Source organism: Emys orbicularis, chromosome 1 (genome assembly GCF_028017835.1).
Source record: "Emys orbicularis isolate rEmyOrb1 chromosome 1, rEmyOrb1.hap1, whole genome shotgun sequence".
NCBI classification, from domain to species: Eukaryota; Metazoa; Chordata; order Testudines; family Emydidae; genus Emys; species Emys orbicularis.
In genome coordinates, this window is record NC_088683.1 from 358498948 (window position 1) to 358521043 (window position 22096).

The following is a 22096-nucleotide window of genomic DNA, read 5'->3' on the forward strand; positions in this document are numbered from 1 at the left end:
AAATGATTATCCCAGCCACGGAATGCACTGGCTGCACATTAGTCCCTTCACTGCCCCTGAAGCATCTCCTCATCTCCAGTCTCACAAGCTGTTGAGCACAACCCACCTCCCCAGGCAGTGCTAGCTGTTGGAATGGGACCCACAGGTTGAGGAGCTGAGGAAAGGATACAAGAAACAGTGTAGGAACTACTATGGAGTCAGTGAGAGCAGAGCTGAAGCCTTTCCAACACCTCCTACTGCACAACTCTCAAACCCTCCTTTTCACCCCATTCTTCCCTGAACTGCATATTCCCTGCCACTGCTCAGACCACCACCAATCTCTAGTCTTTAAATAATCCTTCATTATTTGAGATTCAGTTTATTGTCAATGTTTTGCATTAAGACTTTTTTTTTTAATGGCTGCTTATTGCACAGTAAAATATATGAGAGAGAGACAGAGAGAGAATGAACGCAAATCTTATGGTAGATAAGCCAAAACAAAATAACCTTTAAAAAACACGTCTTCAGAACTTCTTGGATGATTTTTTTTTTTTTTAAAAGAAAACAAATTTTGAGTGGCAATGATTTCAAAGTTGCAATCCACACAAAAATATGAGCTATTTAGTCTTTAATTATAGGGTTATCATCAATTTTGTGCATTTTTCCTGCACTATCCAAATAGTTACCTAGTAACCACCTGCCAGGCCAAATCTAAGGAAAATGGCTTGTGCATCAGGCTAATTACCCAAGCATATTGATCACACTAGTCCAGAGCTGTCCAGGATAAAAGAGTACATGAACCAGCATGTTACAGAAATTAACAAGAGGAGACTTGCGAGCCAAAATACATCCTGCTATTTCCATCAGAATAAAATCACAATAATGTATAAGTCCTGCAAATTATACCATTATTAAAACAAGCATCCCTTTTAAGCAACTCTTATCAGAAAAATAGTGTTATTGTATCTATTGTTTCATCCACTGGTGCAAAGCGGTTCAAACTGCATTATCACTTACCAGAAGCAGCAATTTGTAGGAAATTGCAGCAGAGACCTCCATCTTATTGCTCCTTTTGTGCTAAAAGAGTCCAAGGGGAAAAAAGCACATACACCGCAACATACATACACTAATTGTGTGTGTCATAATAGTCTTCATTGCTAAGGTTTACTTTACCTATATTTATCACATTAAATATAGCAGAAATACATTACATACAAAATTTCCATAGCTTAACAGGGACCAAGCTGAATTAGAGCCTTCACAAATTTCAGTTTATTCACTGTTAAAACTCAAGGGTTTCAGAAAATATCAACACATTGCATTGTGTATTATTCATGATCCCTAGTATATATTCCCAGACAAAAACATTAAGATGGAGTTGCGATTGAGAGCACACAATCATCAATTTATAGTAAAACACATTACAGGAATGGTGCAATTATTCCAAAAATAAGCATAATAAACTCAAGGAATTCAGAGTTAAGGTTAAACTTAAAAGAAATCCAAATATGTTAAGGTATGGAAATGCAGAGTTAAGGCACCCAAACAACCTTAACTGCCCTGTACAGCAGGGGTCGGCAACGTTCGGCACGCGGCTCACCAGGGTAAGCACCCTGGCGGGCCGGGCCAGTTTTATTTACCTGCTGACGCGGCAGGTTCGGCCGATCGCGGCCCCCACTGGCCGCGGTTCGCCGTCCCGGGCCAATGGGGGCGGCGAGAAGCGGCACGGGCGAGCGATGTGCTGGCCGCAGCTTCTCGCCGCCCCCATTGGCCCGGGACGGCGAACCGCGGCCAGTGGGGGCCGTGATCGGCCAAACCTGCCGCGTCAGCAGGTAAATAAACTGGCCCGGCCCGCCAGGGTGCTTACCCTGGCGAGCCGCGTGCCGAACGTTGCCGACCCCTGCTGTACAGATACCATGGCAATAAGAACAGGACTCAAAATTATGGTATTTTAGAGTTTGCAGTCCCAGGTTATACAAAACTGATTTTTAAGAATTTCCCCCCCCCCCTCATTTTAGCAGGTGTGAGGTAATCAAAAGATGTGTTCTATTAAAAATTCTATAAGGTATTAATTTGTATTAGAGGTACCCAGTCAAAGAGTAATAAATTGTCTCTATTAGGAAAGCTGTTTTAAGACGCAAATGTGGAAGCAACGATACATTTACTGGCTAAATGCTGGGCCAGAAATTCTGGAAAAGAACACTTCTTTTAGGACACTGGGGTCAGCACAACTTCTTGCCAAGTTAAAGGGATACTGTCAACTTGAAATTTGGTCAGTTTCAAAAAAATTACTTGGAAGAAGTTTCAGGTACTGCACCTGTCCCCAGGTTGCCCCTTACCAATTTCTGTGGTTTAATAATCACACTTTCCTATGTTTTAAAATTGTTTTATTTTTCCTTCTGATGCATGAAAAATCCACATAAACATGGAAACTGGTCTAAAGGAAGAAACAGCAAAACTGACTATACAAAGTAAAACTGAAAAAAGAGAAATATTTTCTCTGTAATCTCTTTATAGTAAGCTCAGGTGTTATTTGTAATAAGTAGGTAATTTGTTTTTCAAACAGAAGTGTGATTTTTAAATAGATTAAATAAAGTGACAAAGGGGATTCCACAAATTTATCCACCAGGATTCCGCCGACGGAGATTTAGAGACTGGTCACTGTCTCCATGGCTGCTGCCTATTTTTGTTGTTTTTTATTTTCCTTTAGTCCACTTGAATTAAAATGTAAACTGTTCAAGATTTTTGGGATCTAGTAGACTGGTGGTTGGTCATTTCTTATCATTATTGCTCTGGAAGGAAGCACGGCTTTCAAAAATCTGCTCCGATTTAAACAGGCTCTTTTTCTAGAGAGTGGGATTAGGGCCTGGATACTCCCAAGTGATATTAAGTAGCATTTGGATACTCCTATTACATGCTTTTTCTACAAAAAAAGGACTTGTAGAGACTATTGGTGCCCAGTGAGAAATACAAATATTTCATTCTGAGAATGCACCTTTACATGTAACCTCTAGTTGTCTTTCCCCGCTGCCCACCCCCTCATAAACTGTCAATGCATGATGCCTAGGGAGGAAACTGTTAAATACAGAAATCCTTGGGGTGCCTATGTGTCTTTGGGGAGGGAGGGTTATATTTTTTGTAATGAAAGGAAAGATAGTCCATTGTTTCAGCCTGAGTTCAATCCCTGACTCTGCCACAGCCTTTGTGTGTGACCCTGGGCAAATCACTTTGCTTCAGTCCTAGGGTTACCATATTTCCACAATGAAAAAAGAGGACACTGGGGGGAGGGGGAGCCCCGCTCTAGGCCCACTCCCGCCCTGTCCAGCCCCCATCCACTCCCTCCCACTTCCCACCCCGACTGCCCCCCTCAGAACCCCCAACCCCCCCGCTCCTTGTCCCCTGACTGCCCCCTCCTGGGACCCCTGCTACTAACTGCCCCCTAGGACCCCACCCCCTATCTAAGCCTCCCTGCTTCTTGTCCCCTGACTGCCCCCTCCTGAGAACCCCCCACCCTAACTGCCCCCCTAGGACCCTACCTGTCCCGACTGCCCCGACCCTTATCCACACCCCCACCCCATATTCACACCCCCGCCCCCAGACAGACCCCCGGGACTCCCATGCCCTATCCAACTGCTCCCCGCCCCTGACAGGACCCCCAGAACTCCCGACCCATCCAACCCCCTCTGCTCCCTGCCTGCCTCGACCCCTCTCCACACCCCTGCCCCCCTGACAGCCCCCCAGAACCCCCGACCCATCTAACCCCCCCTGCTCCCTGTCCCTGACTGTTCTAACCCCTCTCCACACCCCTGCCCCCGACAGCCCCCCCAGCCCCCCCAGAACCCACGACCCATCCAACCCCCCGCTCCCTGTCCCCTGACTGCCCCCCTTCTCCAACTCCCCAGCCCTCTTACCGTGCCGCTCGGCTTAGAGCAGGTGTCTGGCTCCGCCCCGCCCGAGCGGCGTGCTGTGGCTGTGGAGGAGGGGGGAAGCAGGGGAGGGGCTCTGGCCGCCGCTGCCAGCCCCGCCGCCGCGTTCCCTCACAGGCACACAGCCCCGCCCCCCAGCGCTGCCAGGCGGCGTGCTAAGGCTGCAGGGGATGGGGGGAGCCGGGAAGGGGCTTTGGCTGCCGAGGCCCCAATGCGAGCGGCGCTCGGCCGCCCTGTCAGCCGCTTTTCGCTCTTTAAATAGCCAACCGGGGGGAAATCCCGGACATTTTTAGAAATCCCCACCGGACGGCTATTTAAAGAGCGAAAAGCCGGACGTGTCCGGGGAAACCCGGACGTATGGTAACCCTATTCAGTCCCCCATTTGCAAAGAGGGGATAATAGCACTGCCATTCCTCATGAGAGCACTGTACGGATAAATACATTAAAAATTGTAAGGCACTCAGATACTACGCAGTGGGGGCATGAAAGTACCTTAAGATATGTTTCTGTACATAGTTAAAATGCCAATTTCATAGAAATTTCGTTTTCTGATACTTGGCTATCCAAAGATGTTTGATAGAGTATAACTTTCATCTGTGCAGGCACTTTGTTCAGAGTAAGAATCTATTGTAACAAGGAAAGAAACTAAAATGACTGTAAAAAAATCCACATACAATAATAATGTCGGGGGTCAGGACCCCTCAGGGGGTCGCAAGGTTATTACATGGGGGGTCACGACCTGTCAGCCTCCACCCCAAACCCCACTTTGCCTCCAGCATTTATAATGGTATTAAATATATTTAAAAGTGTTTTTAATGCATAAGGGGGCTCGCACTCAGAGGCTTGCTGTGTGAAAGGGGTCACCAGTACAAAATTTTGAGAACCCCTGTTCTAGGCTCTGGGCGCCAAGGCTTCTGGGGCTTCGCTGCCAAGAAATCCAGTGAGGATTCACGTTGCATTGAATTCTGGGGGCAGGTGGCAGGACATTCTCAGTGGACCGCTCTCTGCTTTGGAATTGGCTCCCACTTTTTAGGTTTCAGTGCAAGCCATCAGTATAACCCGACTTTTAGGATCAGAAGCTGGGAAGGCATTTATCATTTGTCGGGATGTACAGGTGTTAATGGTAGGTGTCTTGTGACTGATGGCAAATACTATTTCTTCTTAAGCTTGGTTTGTTACAGTGTTGTAAAGTATTCAGATGCGACACTAATGGGCTTGATAGAGATTTCTAAATGCATAGTTTTCTTGTGGAACAAGCTCAATAAGTGTAATAGTTCACAGAACCTGACACATGCAGTCAATAAGTGTAACAGTCCACAGAAATTGACACACGCAGAAGTTAATATTCCTTTTTAATTCAATAGCGAAGTGACTTTGAAATTTTCCAAGATACAGAAACTATTTGTAGCCACGTTAGTCCTCAAGGTAAAATAAAGTGAACCAAGTAGAAAACACAGAACCTTTTATGGGAACAGGTTATGAGCTTTTTGGTCACAAAAGTCCCTTATTGGGTTTCTAGAGCATGAAAAACACAGTAAACAAGTCAGCATAGCCATCCGATTTAGACAACCTGTATCTCTGTGCATTCTGTCAATGCCTAAAGGAGACAATTATGAGCAAAAGCCTGTGAATACGTTATTTTTCATAATGCAACTTTTTCAATCTCTAGGGCAGAGCATTAAAAACCCACACAAATTAAAATAACTAAATAAGAAAAATGTAATCTCATAGAGAAGTCAAAGGAAACACCCGGAGCCATTAAAAATACTTAAACCCCACTCAAGTCACCACCTCAGGCAAAAGCGTAAGTGATCAGGTAGGCCTTGAGGCTTGCCTTGCAGGCCAATGAATTCTGGGTTTGTCTGATCAACGGGGAAAGTAAATTCCAGAGTCAAGTGCCCCCAGAGAGAACATCCTGTCCAAGCCCTCCCAGATAGACAGAGACTGTCAGTGAGCGAACCCTAGCTAATCTCATCTGTCAGTATAAAGCATGGGGAAAGAGGAACTCTCCTAGGCAGATAGGATTCAAAACAAGGGTTTTATAGGTCAAAAACACCACCTTGAATTGTACACAGGACCAAATAGGAAGCCAGAGTAGTCGATGCATCACTGATGTGTTATGCTTCCTACAAGAGACCTTTCTAAGTAGATGGGCAACACACATTTGGCACTAGTTGAAAATCCTGTGTGAATTTACAGAGTAGCCCCCTATAGAGCACATTGCAGTAATCCAATCTGCAGGTCACAAATGGGAGAACGATGGTCTTGTTATATCTATCTTAGGTATTTATATTGTCCCCAGCAGCACAGTACCTGAATGCTTCACAATCTTTAATGTACTTATCCTCAAAATACCCCTGAGAGGCAGGGCAGTGCTAATAAACCCATTGCACAGATGAACTGAGGAAAAAAGAAACTAAGGGTTTGTCTTCACTAGAAGCGCTGCACCTGCATTTGTCGTGCATCAGCATAGATACTCACTATCATGACAGGAGGTGTTCTCCTGTTGCTGTAGTTAATCCACCTCCCTGAGAGGCAGTAGCTAGGCCAATGGAAGAATGCTGTTTATAGCGGGGACTAGGTCATCATACTATGTCGCTTAGAGGTGTGGATTTTTCACACCCCTGAGCAACGTAGCTCGGTTGAGCTAATTTTTTAGTGTACACCTGTCCCAAGAGACTTGCCCAAGGTCACACAGCAAGTCTGTGGCACTGCAAGGAATTGAACCCATGCTGCCAAATCTCAAGCTAGTGTCCTAACAACTGGACTACCTTCCTACTCACTAAGACATGCGGCTTGGAGATATGGATTCTCCAACAGGATAGTTGCTTTTTACAGATCCAGACTAACATGGCTACTCATAGACTCATAGACTCATAGACTTTAAGGTCAGAAGGGACCAATATGGTCATCTAGTCTGACCTCCCGCATGATGCAGGCCACAAAAGCTGACTCACCCACAACAGAATCTTCCAGCCTGCGACCCCTGCCCTATGCTGCGGAGGAAGGCGAAAAACCTCCAGGGCCTCTGCCAATCTACCCTGGAGGAAAATTCCTTCCCGACCCCAAATATGGCGATCAGCAGAACCCCGAGCATACAGGCAAGATTCTACAGCCGGACTCTCATTTTACCCGCTATGGCCCGTTAATGCCTATTTGACTAAAATCACATTATCCCATCAAACCATTCCCTCCATAAACTTATCAAGCCTAATCTTGAAGCCAGAGAGGTCCTTTGCCCCCACCGTTTCCCTCGGAAGGCTGTTCCAAAATTTTACCCCTCTGACGGTCAGAAACCTTCGTCTAATTTCAAGCCTAAACTTCCCCACGGCCAGTTTATATCCATTCGTTCTCGTATCCACATTACTACTAAGCTGAAATAATTCCTCTCCCTCCTTGGTATTAATCCCTTTGATATATTTAAAGAGAGCAATCATATCCCCCCTCAGCCTTCTTTTGGTTAGGCTAAACAAACCGAGCTCCTCGAGTCTCCTTTCATAGGAAAGGTTTTCCATTCCTCGGATCATCCTAGTGGCCCTTCTCTGTACCCGTTCCAGTTTGAGTTCATCCTTTTTAAACATAGGAGACCAGAACTGCACACAGTACTCCAAATGAGGTCTCACCAGCGCCTTGTATAACGGAAGCAGCACCTCCCTGTCCCTACTAGAAATACCTCGCCTAACGCATCCCAAGATCGCATTAGCTTTTTTCACAGCCACGTCACATTGCCGACTCATAGTCATCCTGCGATCAACCAGGACTCCGAGGTCCTTCTCCTCCTCCGTCACTTCCAACCTATGCGTCCCTAACTTATAACTAAAATTCTTGTTAGTCATCCCTAAATGCATCACCTTACACTTCCCACTATTGAATCTCATCCTATTATTGTTACTCCAATTTACAAGGAATTGTAAACCCCTCAGATACTCCAACAGGATAGTTGATCCTTATAGTGAGAAACTCAAAAACCTCAGTCTGTTTAGCTCACCAAAGAGTGAAAGGTGACTTGATCACAGTGTATAAATATTTTCACAAGCAGAAAATACAAGGTAATAAAAGATTCTTTAATCCTGCAGAGAAAGATGTAATAAAAACCAATGGCTCGAAGCTGAAGTCAGACAAATTCAAAAAATCAATAAGGCCCTTAAAAAAAAACAGCAAAGGTGATTAACCATTGGAACAAGCTGCCAAGGGAATTGGTGGCTTTTCTCTCTCTTAGTGCAGGGGTAGGCAACCTTTCAGAAGTGGTGTGCCGAGTCTTCATTTATTCACTTTAATTTAAGGTTTCGCGTGCCGGTAATACATTTTAATGTTTTTTAGAAGGTCTCGCTCTATACGTCTATATTATATAACTAAACTATTGTTGTATATAAAGTAAACAAGGTTTTCAAAATGTTTAAGACGCTTCATTTAAAATTAAATTAAAATGCTGATCTTATGCCACCAGCCTGCTCAGCCCGCTGCCAGCCTGGGGTTCTGTTCACTTAGGCCGGCAGTGGGCTGAGCGGAGCCTGCGGCCGGGACGCCGGCTGGCAAGGGGCCGGCAGCCGGGACCCCAGACCTGGGGGGGGGGTGGTTCAGGGGTGCAGGGCAGAAGGCTGGGTGTGGGGGGGGGGTTCAGGGCAGAGGGCTGGAGGTGTGGGGGTGCAGGGCAGAGGGCTGGGTGTGGGGGGGTTCAGGGATCAGGGCAGAGGGCTGGGGAGTGCAGGGCAGAAGGCTGGGTGTGGGGGGGTTCAGGGGTCAGGACAGAGGGCAGTGGGGGTATGGGGGGGTTCAGAGGTCAGGGCAGAGGGCTGGGGTGTGTGGGGGGTGTAGGGCAGAAGGCTGGGTGTGTGGGGGGGTTCAGGGGTCAGGGCAGAGGGCTGAGGGTGTGGGGGGCTACAGGGCAGAAGGCTGGGGGTGTGGGGGGGGTTCAGGGGTCAGGGCAGAGGGCTGGGGTGCTCGGCTCGTGGGGGTGCTTCCAGCCCCCTGCCCTGAGCGGCTCATGGCAGGGGACTGGAAGAGATATGCCCTGTTCCACCCCCTTCCCCAAGGCCCCGTCCCTACCTCTTCTCTGCCTCCTCTACGGAGCAGCGAGCATGCTGCCGCTCGGCTCTGCTCCGCTCCCCCTCCCCCTCGCAAGGGCCATCAGCTGATCGGCGCAGGAAGAGGGAGGGGGGAGGAAGAGGGGCAGGAAAGCACCACGCTGGGGGAAGAAGCAGGGGAGGGGGGCCTCCTGCCCCCACAACGGAGAGTGGTGGGCGGGGGGGCTGAGTGGGGCTGGGGGCCAGGACCGAGGTAGGCAGCAGCGTGCCAGTCAAAATCGGCTTGCGTGCCGTGTTTGGCACGCGTGCCTTAGGTTGCCGATCCCTGTCTTAGTGTCTTCAACACGGCACGCAAGCCGATTTTGACTGGCACGCTGCTGCCTACCTCGGTCCCGGCCCCCAGCCAGGGCTTTGTCAAGCCTGACCTTAAAAACCTCTAAGGAAGGCGATTCCACCACCTCCCTAGGTAACCCATTCCAGTGCTTCACCACCCTCCTAGTGAAAAAGTTTTTCCTAATATCCAACCTAAACCTCCCCCACTGCAACTTGAGACCATTACTCCTTGTTCTGTCAGCTACAGTTGTTATCTGGGAACTCATCAATAGCTGAGAACCCCTGAGGTTCTGAGCCTTGTTAGCAAAGAGATATACCCTCAATTGAGGAAGATATCTATACTATCTCCTTTGTACCTTTTTCCTTATCCAACCCAGCACATCTCAGACTTATCTGGAACGAGTTTCAAAAATCTAGCTTTCATTCAAGTCCCAATCGTGGCCAAGTACTAGGAAAACGAAGAGCCCACACTATATAAATCTAATGAAAAGGGACAAAATTGAGAGGGACATCAAAAAATTAAAGGCACTGTAGCCTAGAACATCTCACTAACTCTCAGAGTAACTGCCTTAATATGTAGGGCCACACATTTGTCACAATATTTTTAATTAAAAAAATAACAACAAAAAAATCACAACACAGTCACAGTAAATTTAGTAAAAGACATGGGTCTGGGGGAAACTGTGTAAAATAATGGGAGTGCTATTTAAAATGCAAAGGATTCTGCAGGGGGTGTCAGGTCCTATCACCCCACAACGGCAGCTCCCACCCCACAAGACTGGGCCCAGCTCCCCACTCCAGGGGTTGTGACCTGATGCACGGACTTTTCAGCGCTGCTCAAAATTGACCCAGCTCCCCTCCATTATGACAGAGGAGCAGACGGACCAAATTTGAGCAAGTGGTGCTCAAAGGCCAGAAGAGATCATTGTGATCATCTAGTCTGACCTCCAGTACAATACAGACCATACAATTTCCCACAAAATAATTCCTAAAGCATATCTTTTAGAAAAAACATCTCATCCTGATTTAAAAATTGCCAGTGATGGAGAATCCACCACAATCCTTGGTATATTGTTCCAATGGTTAATTACCCTCACTGTTAATAATTTATGATGGAGGGGCAGCTGGGCCAAACCTGAACAGCACTGCAACCTTGTTGGCCAGGTCACAACACCTGGAGCATGGAGCCAGTCCCACAGAACAGGAGCCACCACTACAAGGTACAGTTATTAAAATCACTGACACAAAGAAAAGCCTCGGACAAACAGAAATATCATGGGATCCATGACATTTTTTACTACCGTGACAACCCTGCAGCCCCTACTTATATGCAACCACCTTCTCTGCAATTCCCATCTACCCTTGCAGGATCTGCAGGCACACCACCACCTCCTCCTGGTGAATGGCATCAAAGAGCTGACAGGTTAAGAATCAGCACTGAGCCAATATCCATTGCCAAAATATCAGGTAATATATATTCCACACTAGTCCAGAATCTACCACAGAACTGTGCAGCAGAACCTAAGCTGCTTTTTTTTAAATTACCCTATATACTGGTTCATAAGCCAAATATTTTTGGTAAAAAAGTGATGCATCAAAGAGCCGGGGTCGGCTTATAAACGGGTCTATACCAAAATTTGATGATTTTAAACTCTATGGAATCATTGAATTGAATATCTAATACATTGTTGTTTTGTTTACCTGGAGCGTCTGCAGGCATGGAGCCCTCAGCTCCCTGTGGCCGCAGTTCGCCGTTCCCAGCCAATGGGAGCTGCGGGAAGTGGTGCACCACTTCCCGCAGCTCCCATTGGCTGGGAACAGCAAACCGCGGCCACTGGGAGCTGAGGGGCTTCGTGCCTACAGACACTCCAGGTAAACAAAACGTCCAGGCCCACTAGAGGCTTACCCTAATGGGCCAGGAGCCAAAAAGTTTGCCAACCCCTGAAATATAGGGTAGGCTTATGAACGGGTCATACAGTTTTTGCTATTTTTACCTAACCATCTTGGGGGGTCGGCTTATAAATGAACGGGCTAATGAACGAGTATATACAGTAAGTTTCTAACCTTTGTAACTACAAAGAAAACCTTCCAAATGTGACCCAAATATAACTAATGTAATGCAGACACTGCATCTAACGCAGAGTCCGGGAGCCCAGTTACAACATGGTTTAACTACAAGTTTTAAACATAATGTAAGGGGAGGCAGAGGATGTGTGTTTTAAAATAACTGGGCTGCCTGATTTAGTTACAGTTGTCTTGGACTTTGCAAACAGCCTTAAATAACAGCTGTAAGAGAAGTATGAATGGACACATCCATCCAACTTGTGTGTTAACGCTAATGGCTAACTATTTCATAGCTGACCATTTTAGCCAAAATATCTACTGTTGGATGCAGCATTAGATATTGGGCTAGACATCCCTAGGGCAGATGATTGGTATTACTTGCATTATCATGTGATCAACAATTGCTCCAACATGAACTCCCCATGTCTTCCCAAGTGCCAAAAGCCCAAACTGTATGCTGTGTTGTTGAAGTTGTGTCGGTCCCAGGATATTAGAGAGACAAGATGGGTGAGGTAATATCTTTTATTGAACCAACTTATGTTGGCTTGTCGCTCTCACCAACAGAAGTTGGTCCAATAAAAGACATTACCTCACTTACCTTGTCTCTCTAAAAGGTCAAACTGTTTTATATCCAGCTGTCAAAACCTTGAATTTTCCCGTGGCCTTCCCAATTTCTACATTTCAACTATACGTTGTCAGTACAAGAATCTGCAGCAAAGACTGGAGTAACATTGAAATAGCAAAATAAATAATATATGGGATAAAACGCTCCATGTGTTATTCATTTTCCTATTTAATCCAATAAAAACCTCCATTTCTGAATTTAAATGAAGCTTGCATCTGAATTTTCAGTTTGTCACGCCATTGTGCCTCTGAAACCAGAAGTACTGTTCACAGGCCAAGCACTACAGATGATACCAGAGCTGCCATGACACAACCATTTTAATAACCTTCCTTCCAAAACAAAGCTTAAAGACAGAGAGATAGACTAGTCTATCATTATAAAATAAATAGTTTCTTGAAAAGAGGCCTAACAATTGCTCGTATAAGTACAAGTCAAAGCCTGAAGTTAGCCCAATATCTCTAGAAAGTCAGTGAGAAAGAATGGCTGAAACTCACCAAGACAAGACACCACATTTGTTCCCATCTATCTATCCTGCCCACAACATAAATCTGCTATCACAAAGGCAGCCAAACCAGGCTGAATCCAATCAATCTCATCTATGAAAAACATACTGTGAAAAACTCTTCACCAAAAAACCTTTCACTCTGCTTCCAGATGAAAACAGTCCAGATTCACCAGACTGTCCAGCACATGGCAGCATTCTGATGATCATGACTTTGGATGTTGTAGTGAAGGAAAAACAAAACATTCCTTGAGCTCATAGAGTTACATCTTTAGATTTAAAAATTCTTTATGTTGAATTCAGTCAAACGGAGCAGAGTTTTTACCACTGGCACTTTACCCTCTTCCCTTTACATCTGATTTGTCATGCATCACCTGAATACTACAGTAACATGCATGGATGACATGACAGTGGAAGGCATTTAGGAGATCCTATTTCAACAACTACAGACAAAAGATGACTAGTTATGACGTCCTACAAGACCACCAAAAAAAGTGCCTCAATGCTTTACAGCAGTCTGTCTCAAAGAGTTCCAAAATTTAAGCAAGTCTGTTAATCTCAGAGCAGATTAACAAAATATGTGTTACTCCCTGAGAAGAACAAAGATGAAGGTAGGTTCTTTTAAATATGTTTTCTCTATAATCTCTCGCCTTAAGAATAAATGTGCTTACTTAGAGAGAGCTGTGGGGTAACTTGCAACTGCTAGCAATTATAAAGTTCATAGCCTTCAGAGAGAAAGCAATGTGCAGACGCTGGCCTGTTTAAGCAGTCTGGCTTGCTGGGTACATCACAATGTAGGTTGAGAACTGTGCAGCCTGGAAAAACCCCAGTCAGGAGGGAGTGAGGCGAAGCAATGGCTGGGAGCCTTTAAATGGGTGCCCTTGGTGGACCATGAGGGGGAAAATACAGGTATAATGGTTCTGAAACTGACAACTATTTAAGGACCTCTTGAGAACAATGTCTATTTGAGTACAGGTACTGTAGTCATGTTAGAATAATACTGGGAAATCTGCTCTGGCTCTAATAGTGACCAATCCAGATCCAATATATTTGTTTTCATTCAAATAGTTAAATACCATAAGTTAACAGGTAAAATATTTCAAAGTGGTTTCAATTTATCCTTCAATTTTGTGACCTGAAACAATTTTCATGTGGTTACAGAAATAGTTTGTGAGAAATTCTACTAATGTAAGACAGTCAAAAAACAAAGGTGTTGACATTTGAAATGTAGGAATACTATTAGAGAGACAAGGTGGACATGGTAATATATCTTATTTGTTTACATTTTTCTTCAAAGCAACAGAAAACTGCATAAAAACAACCTGACTCATTAAATGATACTATATCAAGTATTTCTACAAAACCATGGTTTGAATATAAGTTAAATTTTTTTAAACTTTAGAATAATTTAATAAAATTCATTAGTTGTTGAGCTATAGAATAGTCTGAGATGTGAACAACAGAAATCTAAGAAAAATAATTGTCACTACCATCCTTTCACACTCAATACTCCCTTGTCCTCAAAACCAAAAAGGGACAGAATCATCGTAAAAGGAGAAGTATGAAAATTATCCTGTTTCCTAAGCCAATTATTTGCATTTTTCTCACTGCTACAGCAATTGATGTACTCTGATCATGCTTTAAAAAAAATCACTATAGTCTAAATATATTGGCCTGTTATTCATGGTTCCCTAGACTCTAGAGGACACTTCAAATACATTTTTATCATCTCAATGTTTGAAGGAGGGGATAGGCACAACAGTATGATATTTCTCCTACCTCAAGACAAAGATTAACTTGCTCCTTTCTGAAGTTTATTGGCTCTGGAGTGAAAGGAAACAAAGCTCATGCTGTCATCCAAAGCAGCAAGTGATTTCCCTCCAGCCAAGGGAAACTTGACAAAACTGACTACTCTCCAGCAGTAAACAAGTAAACATTGGTATGACTAATTCATCAGTGAACTGCCACAGTTAAGAGACATAGAGTCTAAGGCAGTGGTCCCCAACTGTGGGGCATACCTCCCTAGGGGGGCGTGGAGGAACATTCAGGGGAGGGAGCACCACCCAGCCCAGCTCCGGACCCAGCTCCACTCCGCCCCCAGCCCAGCTTTGGACCAAGTCGCAGCTCCACTCCGCCGCCCCAGCCACAACTGCACTCAAGCCCCAGCCCCAGCGTTGCTCTTTTCCCTCTAGGCCCAGCTCCTCCTCCCCAGTTCCACCCCCAGCTCCGCCTTCAACCCAACCTCCTCTGCTGAGCCAACTGTGCAGTAATGGGGGGAGGGAAGGGGGGACAGACAGATTCCATTACCGGTAAGGGGACACAACAGGAAAAGTTTGGGCACCACTGGTCTAAGGAGAGCCTTTATGAATTACCAAGAAAATGGGAAACACACAAAGCATTTGAGTTGGGGGAAAAGGAAATCAGGGCTTCTGCAGATATAATCAAGCCCAAAGAGCACGGCTGGAAGACAAATGAAGATCATAATCTGGATTGAAGGAAAGAAGGTGGTCTCAGAAAGGAAAATACAAAAATTTCCCTTTAAAAACCTCATCAAATCCATCCACCTAGTGTTTTACGAAAGATCATATGTCCACCCATTACTGTCACATTTTAAAATTCATCAGAAGTGGCTGTTAATCTGAAGTATCAGAGGGGTAGCCGTGTTAGTCTGGATCTGTAAAAGGCGACAAAGAGTCCTGTGGCACTTTATAGACTAACAGACGTATTGGAGCATAAACTTTCGTGGATGAATACCCACTTCGTCAGACGCATGACTTAATGTTAATCTGAAGTATACAGACATATCCACCTAAGGAAGGTACTTGGCAATTTTTAGGCCATACTGAAATTTACCTGCACTTCCAGTCAGATTGAATGATTAAAATCATAATGAAATTAAGCGAATTTAATTATACTTCCAACTGAGGTACTATTGACCCTTTAGTGGAAATGTTTCACTGAAGTGTTTTCAATTGACTAAGAAATATTTTTAAATGCACCGAGAGCCGTATTTTTTTTATTTTTTTCTGATACCTCTACTGTGGTTATTAATATAATGGGACATGAACACTTATTTTTAATTTCTTCTTGCAGCTTTGCTCTCAATTATTTCTTTAAAATCATCATCAAGAGTAGTTCATCCACTCCAACGTTCAATCATCACTGAATTTGACAGGTAGTTTAGCATCAGCTGAATAAAAAAAGTAACAGTTCAATTAAATTCAGCTTCATTAAGGAAGAACAATGTATAGATATTTCACTTCATAATTTTTGTGTTCCACACATGTATCATTTGTTTTTCACTCTAAACAGTCCACTATTAATAACAAATTCACAACTAACCCCATGCACCATATAGCTGATTAGCTTCCAATCTGCTTGTTCCATAATAGAAAAGGGTGAAACAAATGTGTTCAAAATGTCTTTTATTTACCACTTAGCAAACCCTTTCTACAAGCATAACCAAGTATTTTAATCAACCAAAAAGGATGCAACATTTTTACAGACCCATCTGTAAAAGGGCCCATCTTAACACCAGTATGTAAAATAATTAACATGGGAATTTGAAATTTAAAATTATATATATACATACACACATGCACACACACACACACACTCCACATCATTTCCTCATTATGAACAATCTAGTTAGAATTTTAAGCCATCAATTAAATCAACCAGCCAGAATATAACTGAGAATTCAAATATTTTTATTTACCTTGGAAAAAAGTTAAGGAAGAACTACTAGGTAACTTGATTACTTCACTCTCATTTGAGACATATAAATATCAGTTCTAATTTTCATAGTAGCTTAAAAAATTTTAACTGATTTAAGTCCTTTCAATAATTGTACATATCTAGTAAGAACAAACATTAAGCACATCAGTTTTGTTTTATGTACTCAACTATAAAGGTCAAGAGAAAACTAGTTAAAATTTAAAAGAGATGCACTTCAGTAAGAAATAAAAAATCATTTTGATCTCATAGTACTAATTTCCATTTTTCTTTACATCATTCACCATCTCCACTCAGTTTGAGTTCTAATCAACAACCACTTCACAGTTAACATTTCATGAAATAATGCAGTTGATGCAATCAAGTCCAGCAAAATGTTTCCCTAAAGATGTTTCCGTCATCCACATTCCTTGAAAATGTTCTACTTTCCTCCATCACAATTTCTCAGTAAGAATAAACACACTACTTCATCTTAAATCTTATTGTGATTAAAACATAAACGGAGTTTCTTTTTGGTTAACACAACATGCCTTTGTCTGGGAAGAAAAATTCACTCAACCTGCTCGTTTTTCTAAATTTGACAGTATTCAGCACCAACTGAATTCCTTTTGGATGAAATTCAATCTATGGAAATACAAGCTATAACCTGAAAGCTTGTCATCGAGCAGTGCAGAAAAAAAATAACCAGTACAAAACCTTCTTCAATGAATATTTATTGTATTTCCATATTTCACCGCTCCTCTGTTTACATAAAAGACTGAAGCCAAGACTCCTCTCTGGTATTATTAGCCCACAATATAATGATGGTGGACTTAATTGCCCTGAAAACCATGACACCAATAAATGAAATCTTCAAGCAATCAATTTTTAAAAAGAAAAAACCCTAACCCCTTTTTTTTACGTTGGTAAAATAGTATATAGGTGGAAAATTAATGCAGCCTTATATTTCTCAACCTTGTGATCTCTGTTTTTAGGCTACAGATGTTATGTGGTGACATCCTCAATCTCATCAAATGTGTGTCATTTTAAACCCTGCATTCCAATACGACACAAAACGGGCTAGGGAAACCACAAAATTCATTTCCTCCCCACCACAAAATTATACAACAATCCATTTTTATTCTCCACACTGTTTGCCCCCCACTCCTTTACATTAAGCACACATTCCTGCACTGTATGCTGCAAAACAGAAGCATCCCCTCATTTTAAAAATAGCCCTTCTGCATCAACCTGCATGGATTTCCAAAAGCCTACACAAACCTAGGTTTAAAACATAGCCTCTATAAAGAAGAGAAATAATAAATAAGCATAACCAAGAAGCCAATGATTTAATTCCCTTTTTAGAACTGAAAGGAAAGGTGAAAGTTGGAATGGAACCGGCTTTCTCACCTCCCCCACCTCCATGCTCTTGCCAGATCCTCTGTTTCCCTGTATGGTTGCCAAGTCTCCCTATGACTCCTTCCTATCACCTGCCAGCTCCACCATAACCCCTGCCAATTCTCCTCACCCCTGCCAGCTCTTCCTTTAGCAGCTGCCCTTATGCCTCCTCCCCATACCACCTATGCCAGCTTTCCACATACAACTTGTCTTCCTGCCAAACTCTTGCATTTAATATATTTATTGTTTATATGGATAAAGTGTAGCCTATCACAAGGGCTCAGGGCAATTATTCCAGCTCTCCATATACAACCTTTAGCTCTCGGTTACCTTTCTTTCTAACTCCCCACCATGCTACCACCACCATCCCCCAAGTTCTCTCCTGCTGCCATCTCCCACAGGCCTGCACCTCCATTATTTGCCCAAATGCTCTCACATTCCAGCCCCATGCCTTCCAGACCCTTCCTACTATACCTCCCTATCTCCCTCAAAACCCCCAAAAAGAGTCCCTCCTACTAAACACCCATGTCAAACCCCTTCTGTTACCTCTCACATACCAGATCGCTACTGCTTCCTTCATGCCTCCCCAGACTCACACGGCAGCTGCCCCCAGGCCAGCCCCACTGGGCCAGTTCCTTACACATTCCAGTTCCCCCTTATGTCACCATGGGAGCCCTCTACCAACATGCTACCCCATGGCAGTCCAATACACCCATGCCAGCTACATGCACTTTGCGTGAGCTCCCCCACCGTGCCAGCTCATCCCTATATGCCCCCATGCCAACTGACCCTCTGGCCAGCTCCTCCCTTACCCCCTGCCTCTATGCAGGCTCACTCCATACCCGGTGTCCCAAAATCAGCTCCCCCATAACTCCTGCCAGCTCCCCACACAGGGGCCAGCTCCCCTATGCCCCATATCAGCTTCCCATACATACACCTTATCAGCTTCACACACACACCATGCCCTTATGCCAGCTCACCCACATGCACCCGGCCAGCTCCCCCCACATAAATCCTGACCCTACACCAGTTCTCTCGACATGCTTCCTGCTCCATACCAGCTCCCTCCCCCCCACACACACACACCCTGCCAGGTCTCCTCATAGTCCCCCCTGCCCTGTATCATGTCCCCCTACTTCCCTTCTGCCAGCTCCCCCCACATATCCCCGACCCCCTTCCCCATACCACCTGCCCCCAGATGTCCCCCCTCTCCAATACTAGCTCCCCCCGAAATGCCCCCTTCCCCGTACCAGCTCCCCCCACATGCTCCCTGCCCCCGTACCAGCTCCCCCCCGAACATGCCCCCTGCCCCCGTACCAGCTCCCTGCCCCTATACCACCTCCCGCCACACATACTCCCTGCCCCCATACCAGCTCCCCCCACATCCCAGCGCATATCAGATCCCCCGGACATACCCCCAGCCCTCGTATCAGCTCCCCCACATTCCCCCTGCCCCCATACCAGTTGCCCCCCACATACCCCGTGCCCCCACCCCCGCACCAGCTCCCCCCCACATGCCCCCTGCCCCCACTCCAACTGCCCCCACATGCCCCCCGCCCCCACATGCCCCCTGCCCCCACCCCAGCTCCCCCCCACATGCCCCCCACCCCAGCTGCCCCCACATGCCCCCTGCCCCCGCCCCAGCTCCCCCCCACATGCCCCCCACCCCAGCTCCCCCCACATGCCCCCGCACCAGCTGCCCCCGCACCAGCTGCCACCCACCCCCGCTCCCCCCCACATGCCCCCCGCCCCATATCAGATCCCCCCACATGCCCCCTCCCCCCACTCCAGCTCCCCCCACATACCCCCTGCCCCATATCAGATCCCCCCACACACACACACCCCGCTCCCCAGCCCTGCGGTGCCCCCGGGCGCCCGCTCGTGGCCCCTGGGGGGGGGGGGTCTCCTCACCACTCACCTGCGGGTGAACGAGACGGTGGCTGGTCTCCCCGGCGGCGGCGGCGTCCCCGCTCCCGGTGTCCGTGGCGGTGGCTGCGCGGCTTCCCCCTCCTCCTCTGCCTCCTCCTCGGCTCCTGTCTCTTCCCACAGCAGCCAGCGAGTGGGGGAGGGGACAGGCCGAGAGGAGGGGGGGAAGAGTACCACCAGCGGGACCGTTAGAGACCAGCGGCGAACTACAGCTCCCGGCAGGCCACGCTCCGGGCACTGCGAGGCCGCGAAGCGGCATTGGTTGCGAGGCATGCTGGGAGTTGTAGTCTTACCCTCGCACGTGTAATTTTCCCCGAGACCAAAACGGGGATAGTGCATGCTGGGACTTGTAGTATTAGGGCCATTAGCACGGTGGGAGCTGTAGTACTTCAGTGTGAGCGCCCGTCTTCCCGGGGACAGGAAGAGCAGGAGGGAGCGTTGCATGCCGGGAGTTGTAGTTAAGGGAGGATTGGTGTCGAGCATGCTGGGAGTTGTAGTCTTCCGCTGACCCCGACAATCTGTGGCCCGAGCGATAGGCGAGCGCGGCCTGCTGGGGCCTGTAGTCCACGTGCAAGGGACGAGGAAGGCGGAGTGTAGGGCGGACAGGGACCCCGGCGGAGCACGGCACGCTGGGACCGGTAGTCATGGTGCATGGCCTAGTCATGGTGCATGGCACGCTGGGACCTGTAGTCACAGAGAGGCCAGCTCTGGGAGGCTGCTGAAGCATGGCATGCTGGGACCTGTAGTCATGGAGCGTGGCATGCTGGGACCTGTAGTCAACAGATCTGGTGCTGGAGCCCAAACCCTGGGGGACTGTCAGACCCCTATAGGGTGATCAGATGTCCTGTTTTTATAGGGATAGTCCCGATATTTGTGGCTTTTTCTTACATAGCCTGTCCCGATTTTTCACACTTGCTATCTGGTCACCCTAGACCCCTATGAGCCTAGTCTGGAGGGAAAATGGGGGGGTGTTGCCCCTCCCTCCCATGCAGGTCTCTGTCAGGCACAGAATTTGCCCCCCTACCCCCACCCCCGCCGCATGGCCCCCTTCACCTGGCTGGAGTTGCCCCCCCCTCCTCAAAAATAGAAGTCCAACGACACCTATGGTGACTATCACGGACTCACAGATCGTGCCCACTCTTGGCCCCGGGCGGTCTGTGGGGGGGGTGCCCCTTTCAGTGCGACAGCCCTTCTCAGGGGTCCACTCTCTCTCGGGGTCAGGCCCCTCCACCTCCACCTCTCTGAGCCTTAGCACGTCTGTCTCTCGCCGTGGGCCCCCTCAGGGAGTCCACTTGCTCTGGACCCCCCGGGGCCTCCACCCCCGAAGGGGTTGACGCAGCCCTGTTCTCTAGCCCGGAGCGACTCTCAGCCAGCATAAAACAGGAGGATTTATTGAGAGTTGAACACAGCACAGGAAACTCTCAGGGCCTCAGGCCTGGCCTCCCTCAGCCCAGCACATCCCAGTCTCTCTGCATCCAGGTGGGCTCTGCCTGTTCCCCCTCTCCAGCCCCGAGCCCCCCTGCTTCCCAGCTGGGCATCCAAGATCCCCGGCCCCAAGCCCCACCTCTGTCCATTGTCTTCTCTCCAGGTAAACAGGGTCGTAAACTGGGGCCTCCTCTCCTCGCTTCTGTCCTGTGGCTGGAACCAGCTGGTCAGGTTACTGGGTCCTCACTCTGCAGCCCATTGTTCTCCCACTGGCCAGAACCGGCTGCAACTCCTGAGCTGGATCTCTGGGTCGGGGTCTCAGGTCACCGGTCACTGGGGTATCCATCCTCCAGGCCATTGGCTGGGGTCCCAAGTTCCCTCTCCAGCCCTCTGTAACAACAAACTCCCTCTCCCCTCACGTCGTTAAACCAGTAACACCCAGAGAAACTGAGTCCCACCCCCTCCGCATGCAAACCATTGAAACCCCACCGAAAACAAGAAAATCCCCCACTTCGTCACAGTGACCAGACAGCAAATGTGAAAAATCGGGACAGGGGTAATAGGAGCCTATATAAGAAAAAGACCCCAAAATGGGACTGTCCCTATAAAATCGGGACATCTGGTCACCCTAATTACACCTATCCTGGAGCATCAGCAGCCCTAAGGGGCAGTCACCCCAGCAGGCAGTACAGCCTGGCGAACCAGCAGCCCCAGCAATCAGGGGTGCCAGGAGCCAGAGGCCTGACAGCCCCCAAAACTACTTGTCAGCGGGAACATCCCCAGGCTCATATAGGAAGCACTGTCCTTCTCTTTCAAAGCGCTCCTTAAAGCTCCTTCCTAGCCGTGATCCTGCATAACTTTGTTCTGTCTCATCTGTATTTCACTAGCCTGGTGCTGTGGTCACCCTGGGGGAGTATCTGGGAGTAGGGGTTGTGGAGCTAGATTATACACATGTCAACATTAGAATTTTTGACATTTTGACAACAAACAGGAACCTAACACCAAATTATACATAGAGGAAAACTGGTTGTCGTTAAAAAAATCAATATCAACAGTTACCTGTGAGTACAAGGGAATGCTCTGCTATTCCAGATACCATGCACTGCATGGTAACTATTGGTAAAATTATGACTTTTTAATGTTTGCTATTGTATCTCTTGTTCTGAAGGACAAGCAGAAG

General features: G+C 46.8%; 1 protein-coding gene across 1 annotated transcript in view; it reads right to left on the reverse strand.

Annotated features, from left to right (window-relative positions):
- FAM168A (family with sequence similarity 168 member A) overlaps positions 1-19693 on the reverse strand; it is a 348545-nt gene extending 328852 nt beyond the window's left edge. The window contains exon 1 of the mRNA XM_065420292.1: positions 19484-19693. The gene's annotated coding sequence lies outside the window, so the exon portion shown is untranslated. The remainder of the gene's footprint in view (positions 1-19483) is intronic.
- Positions 19694-22096: the final 2403 nt, after the last annotated feature.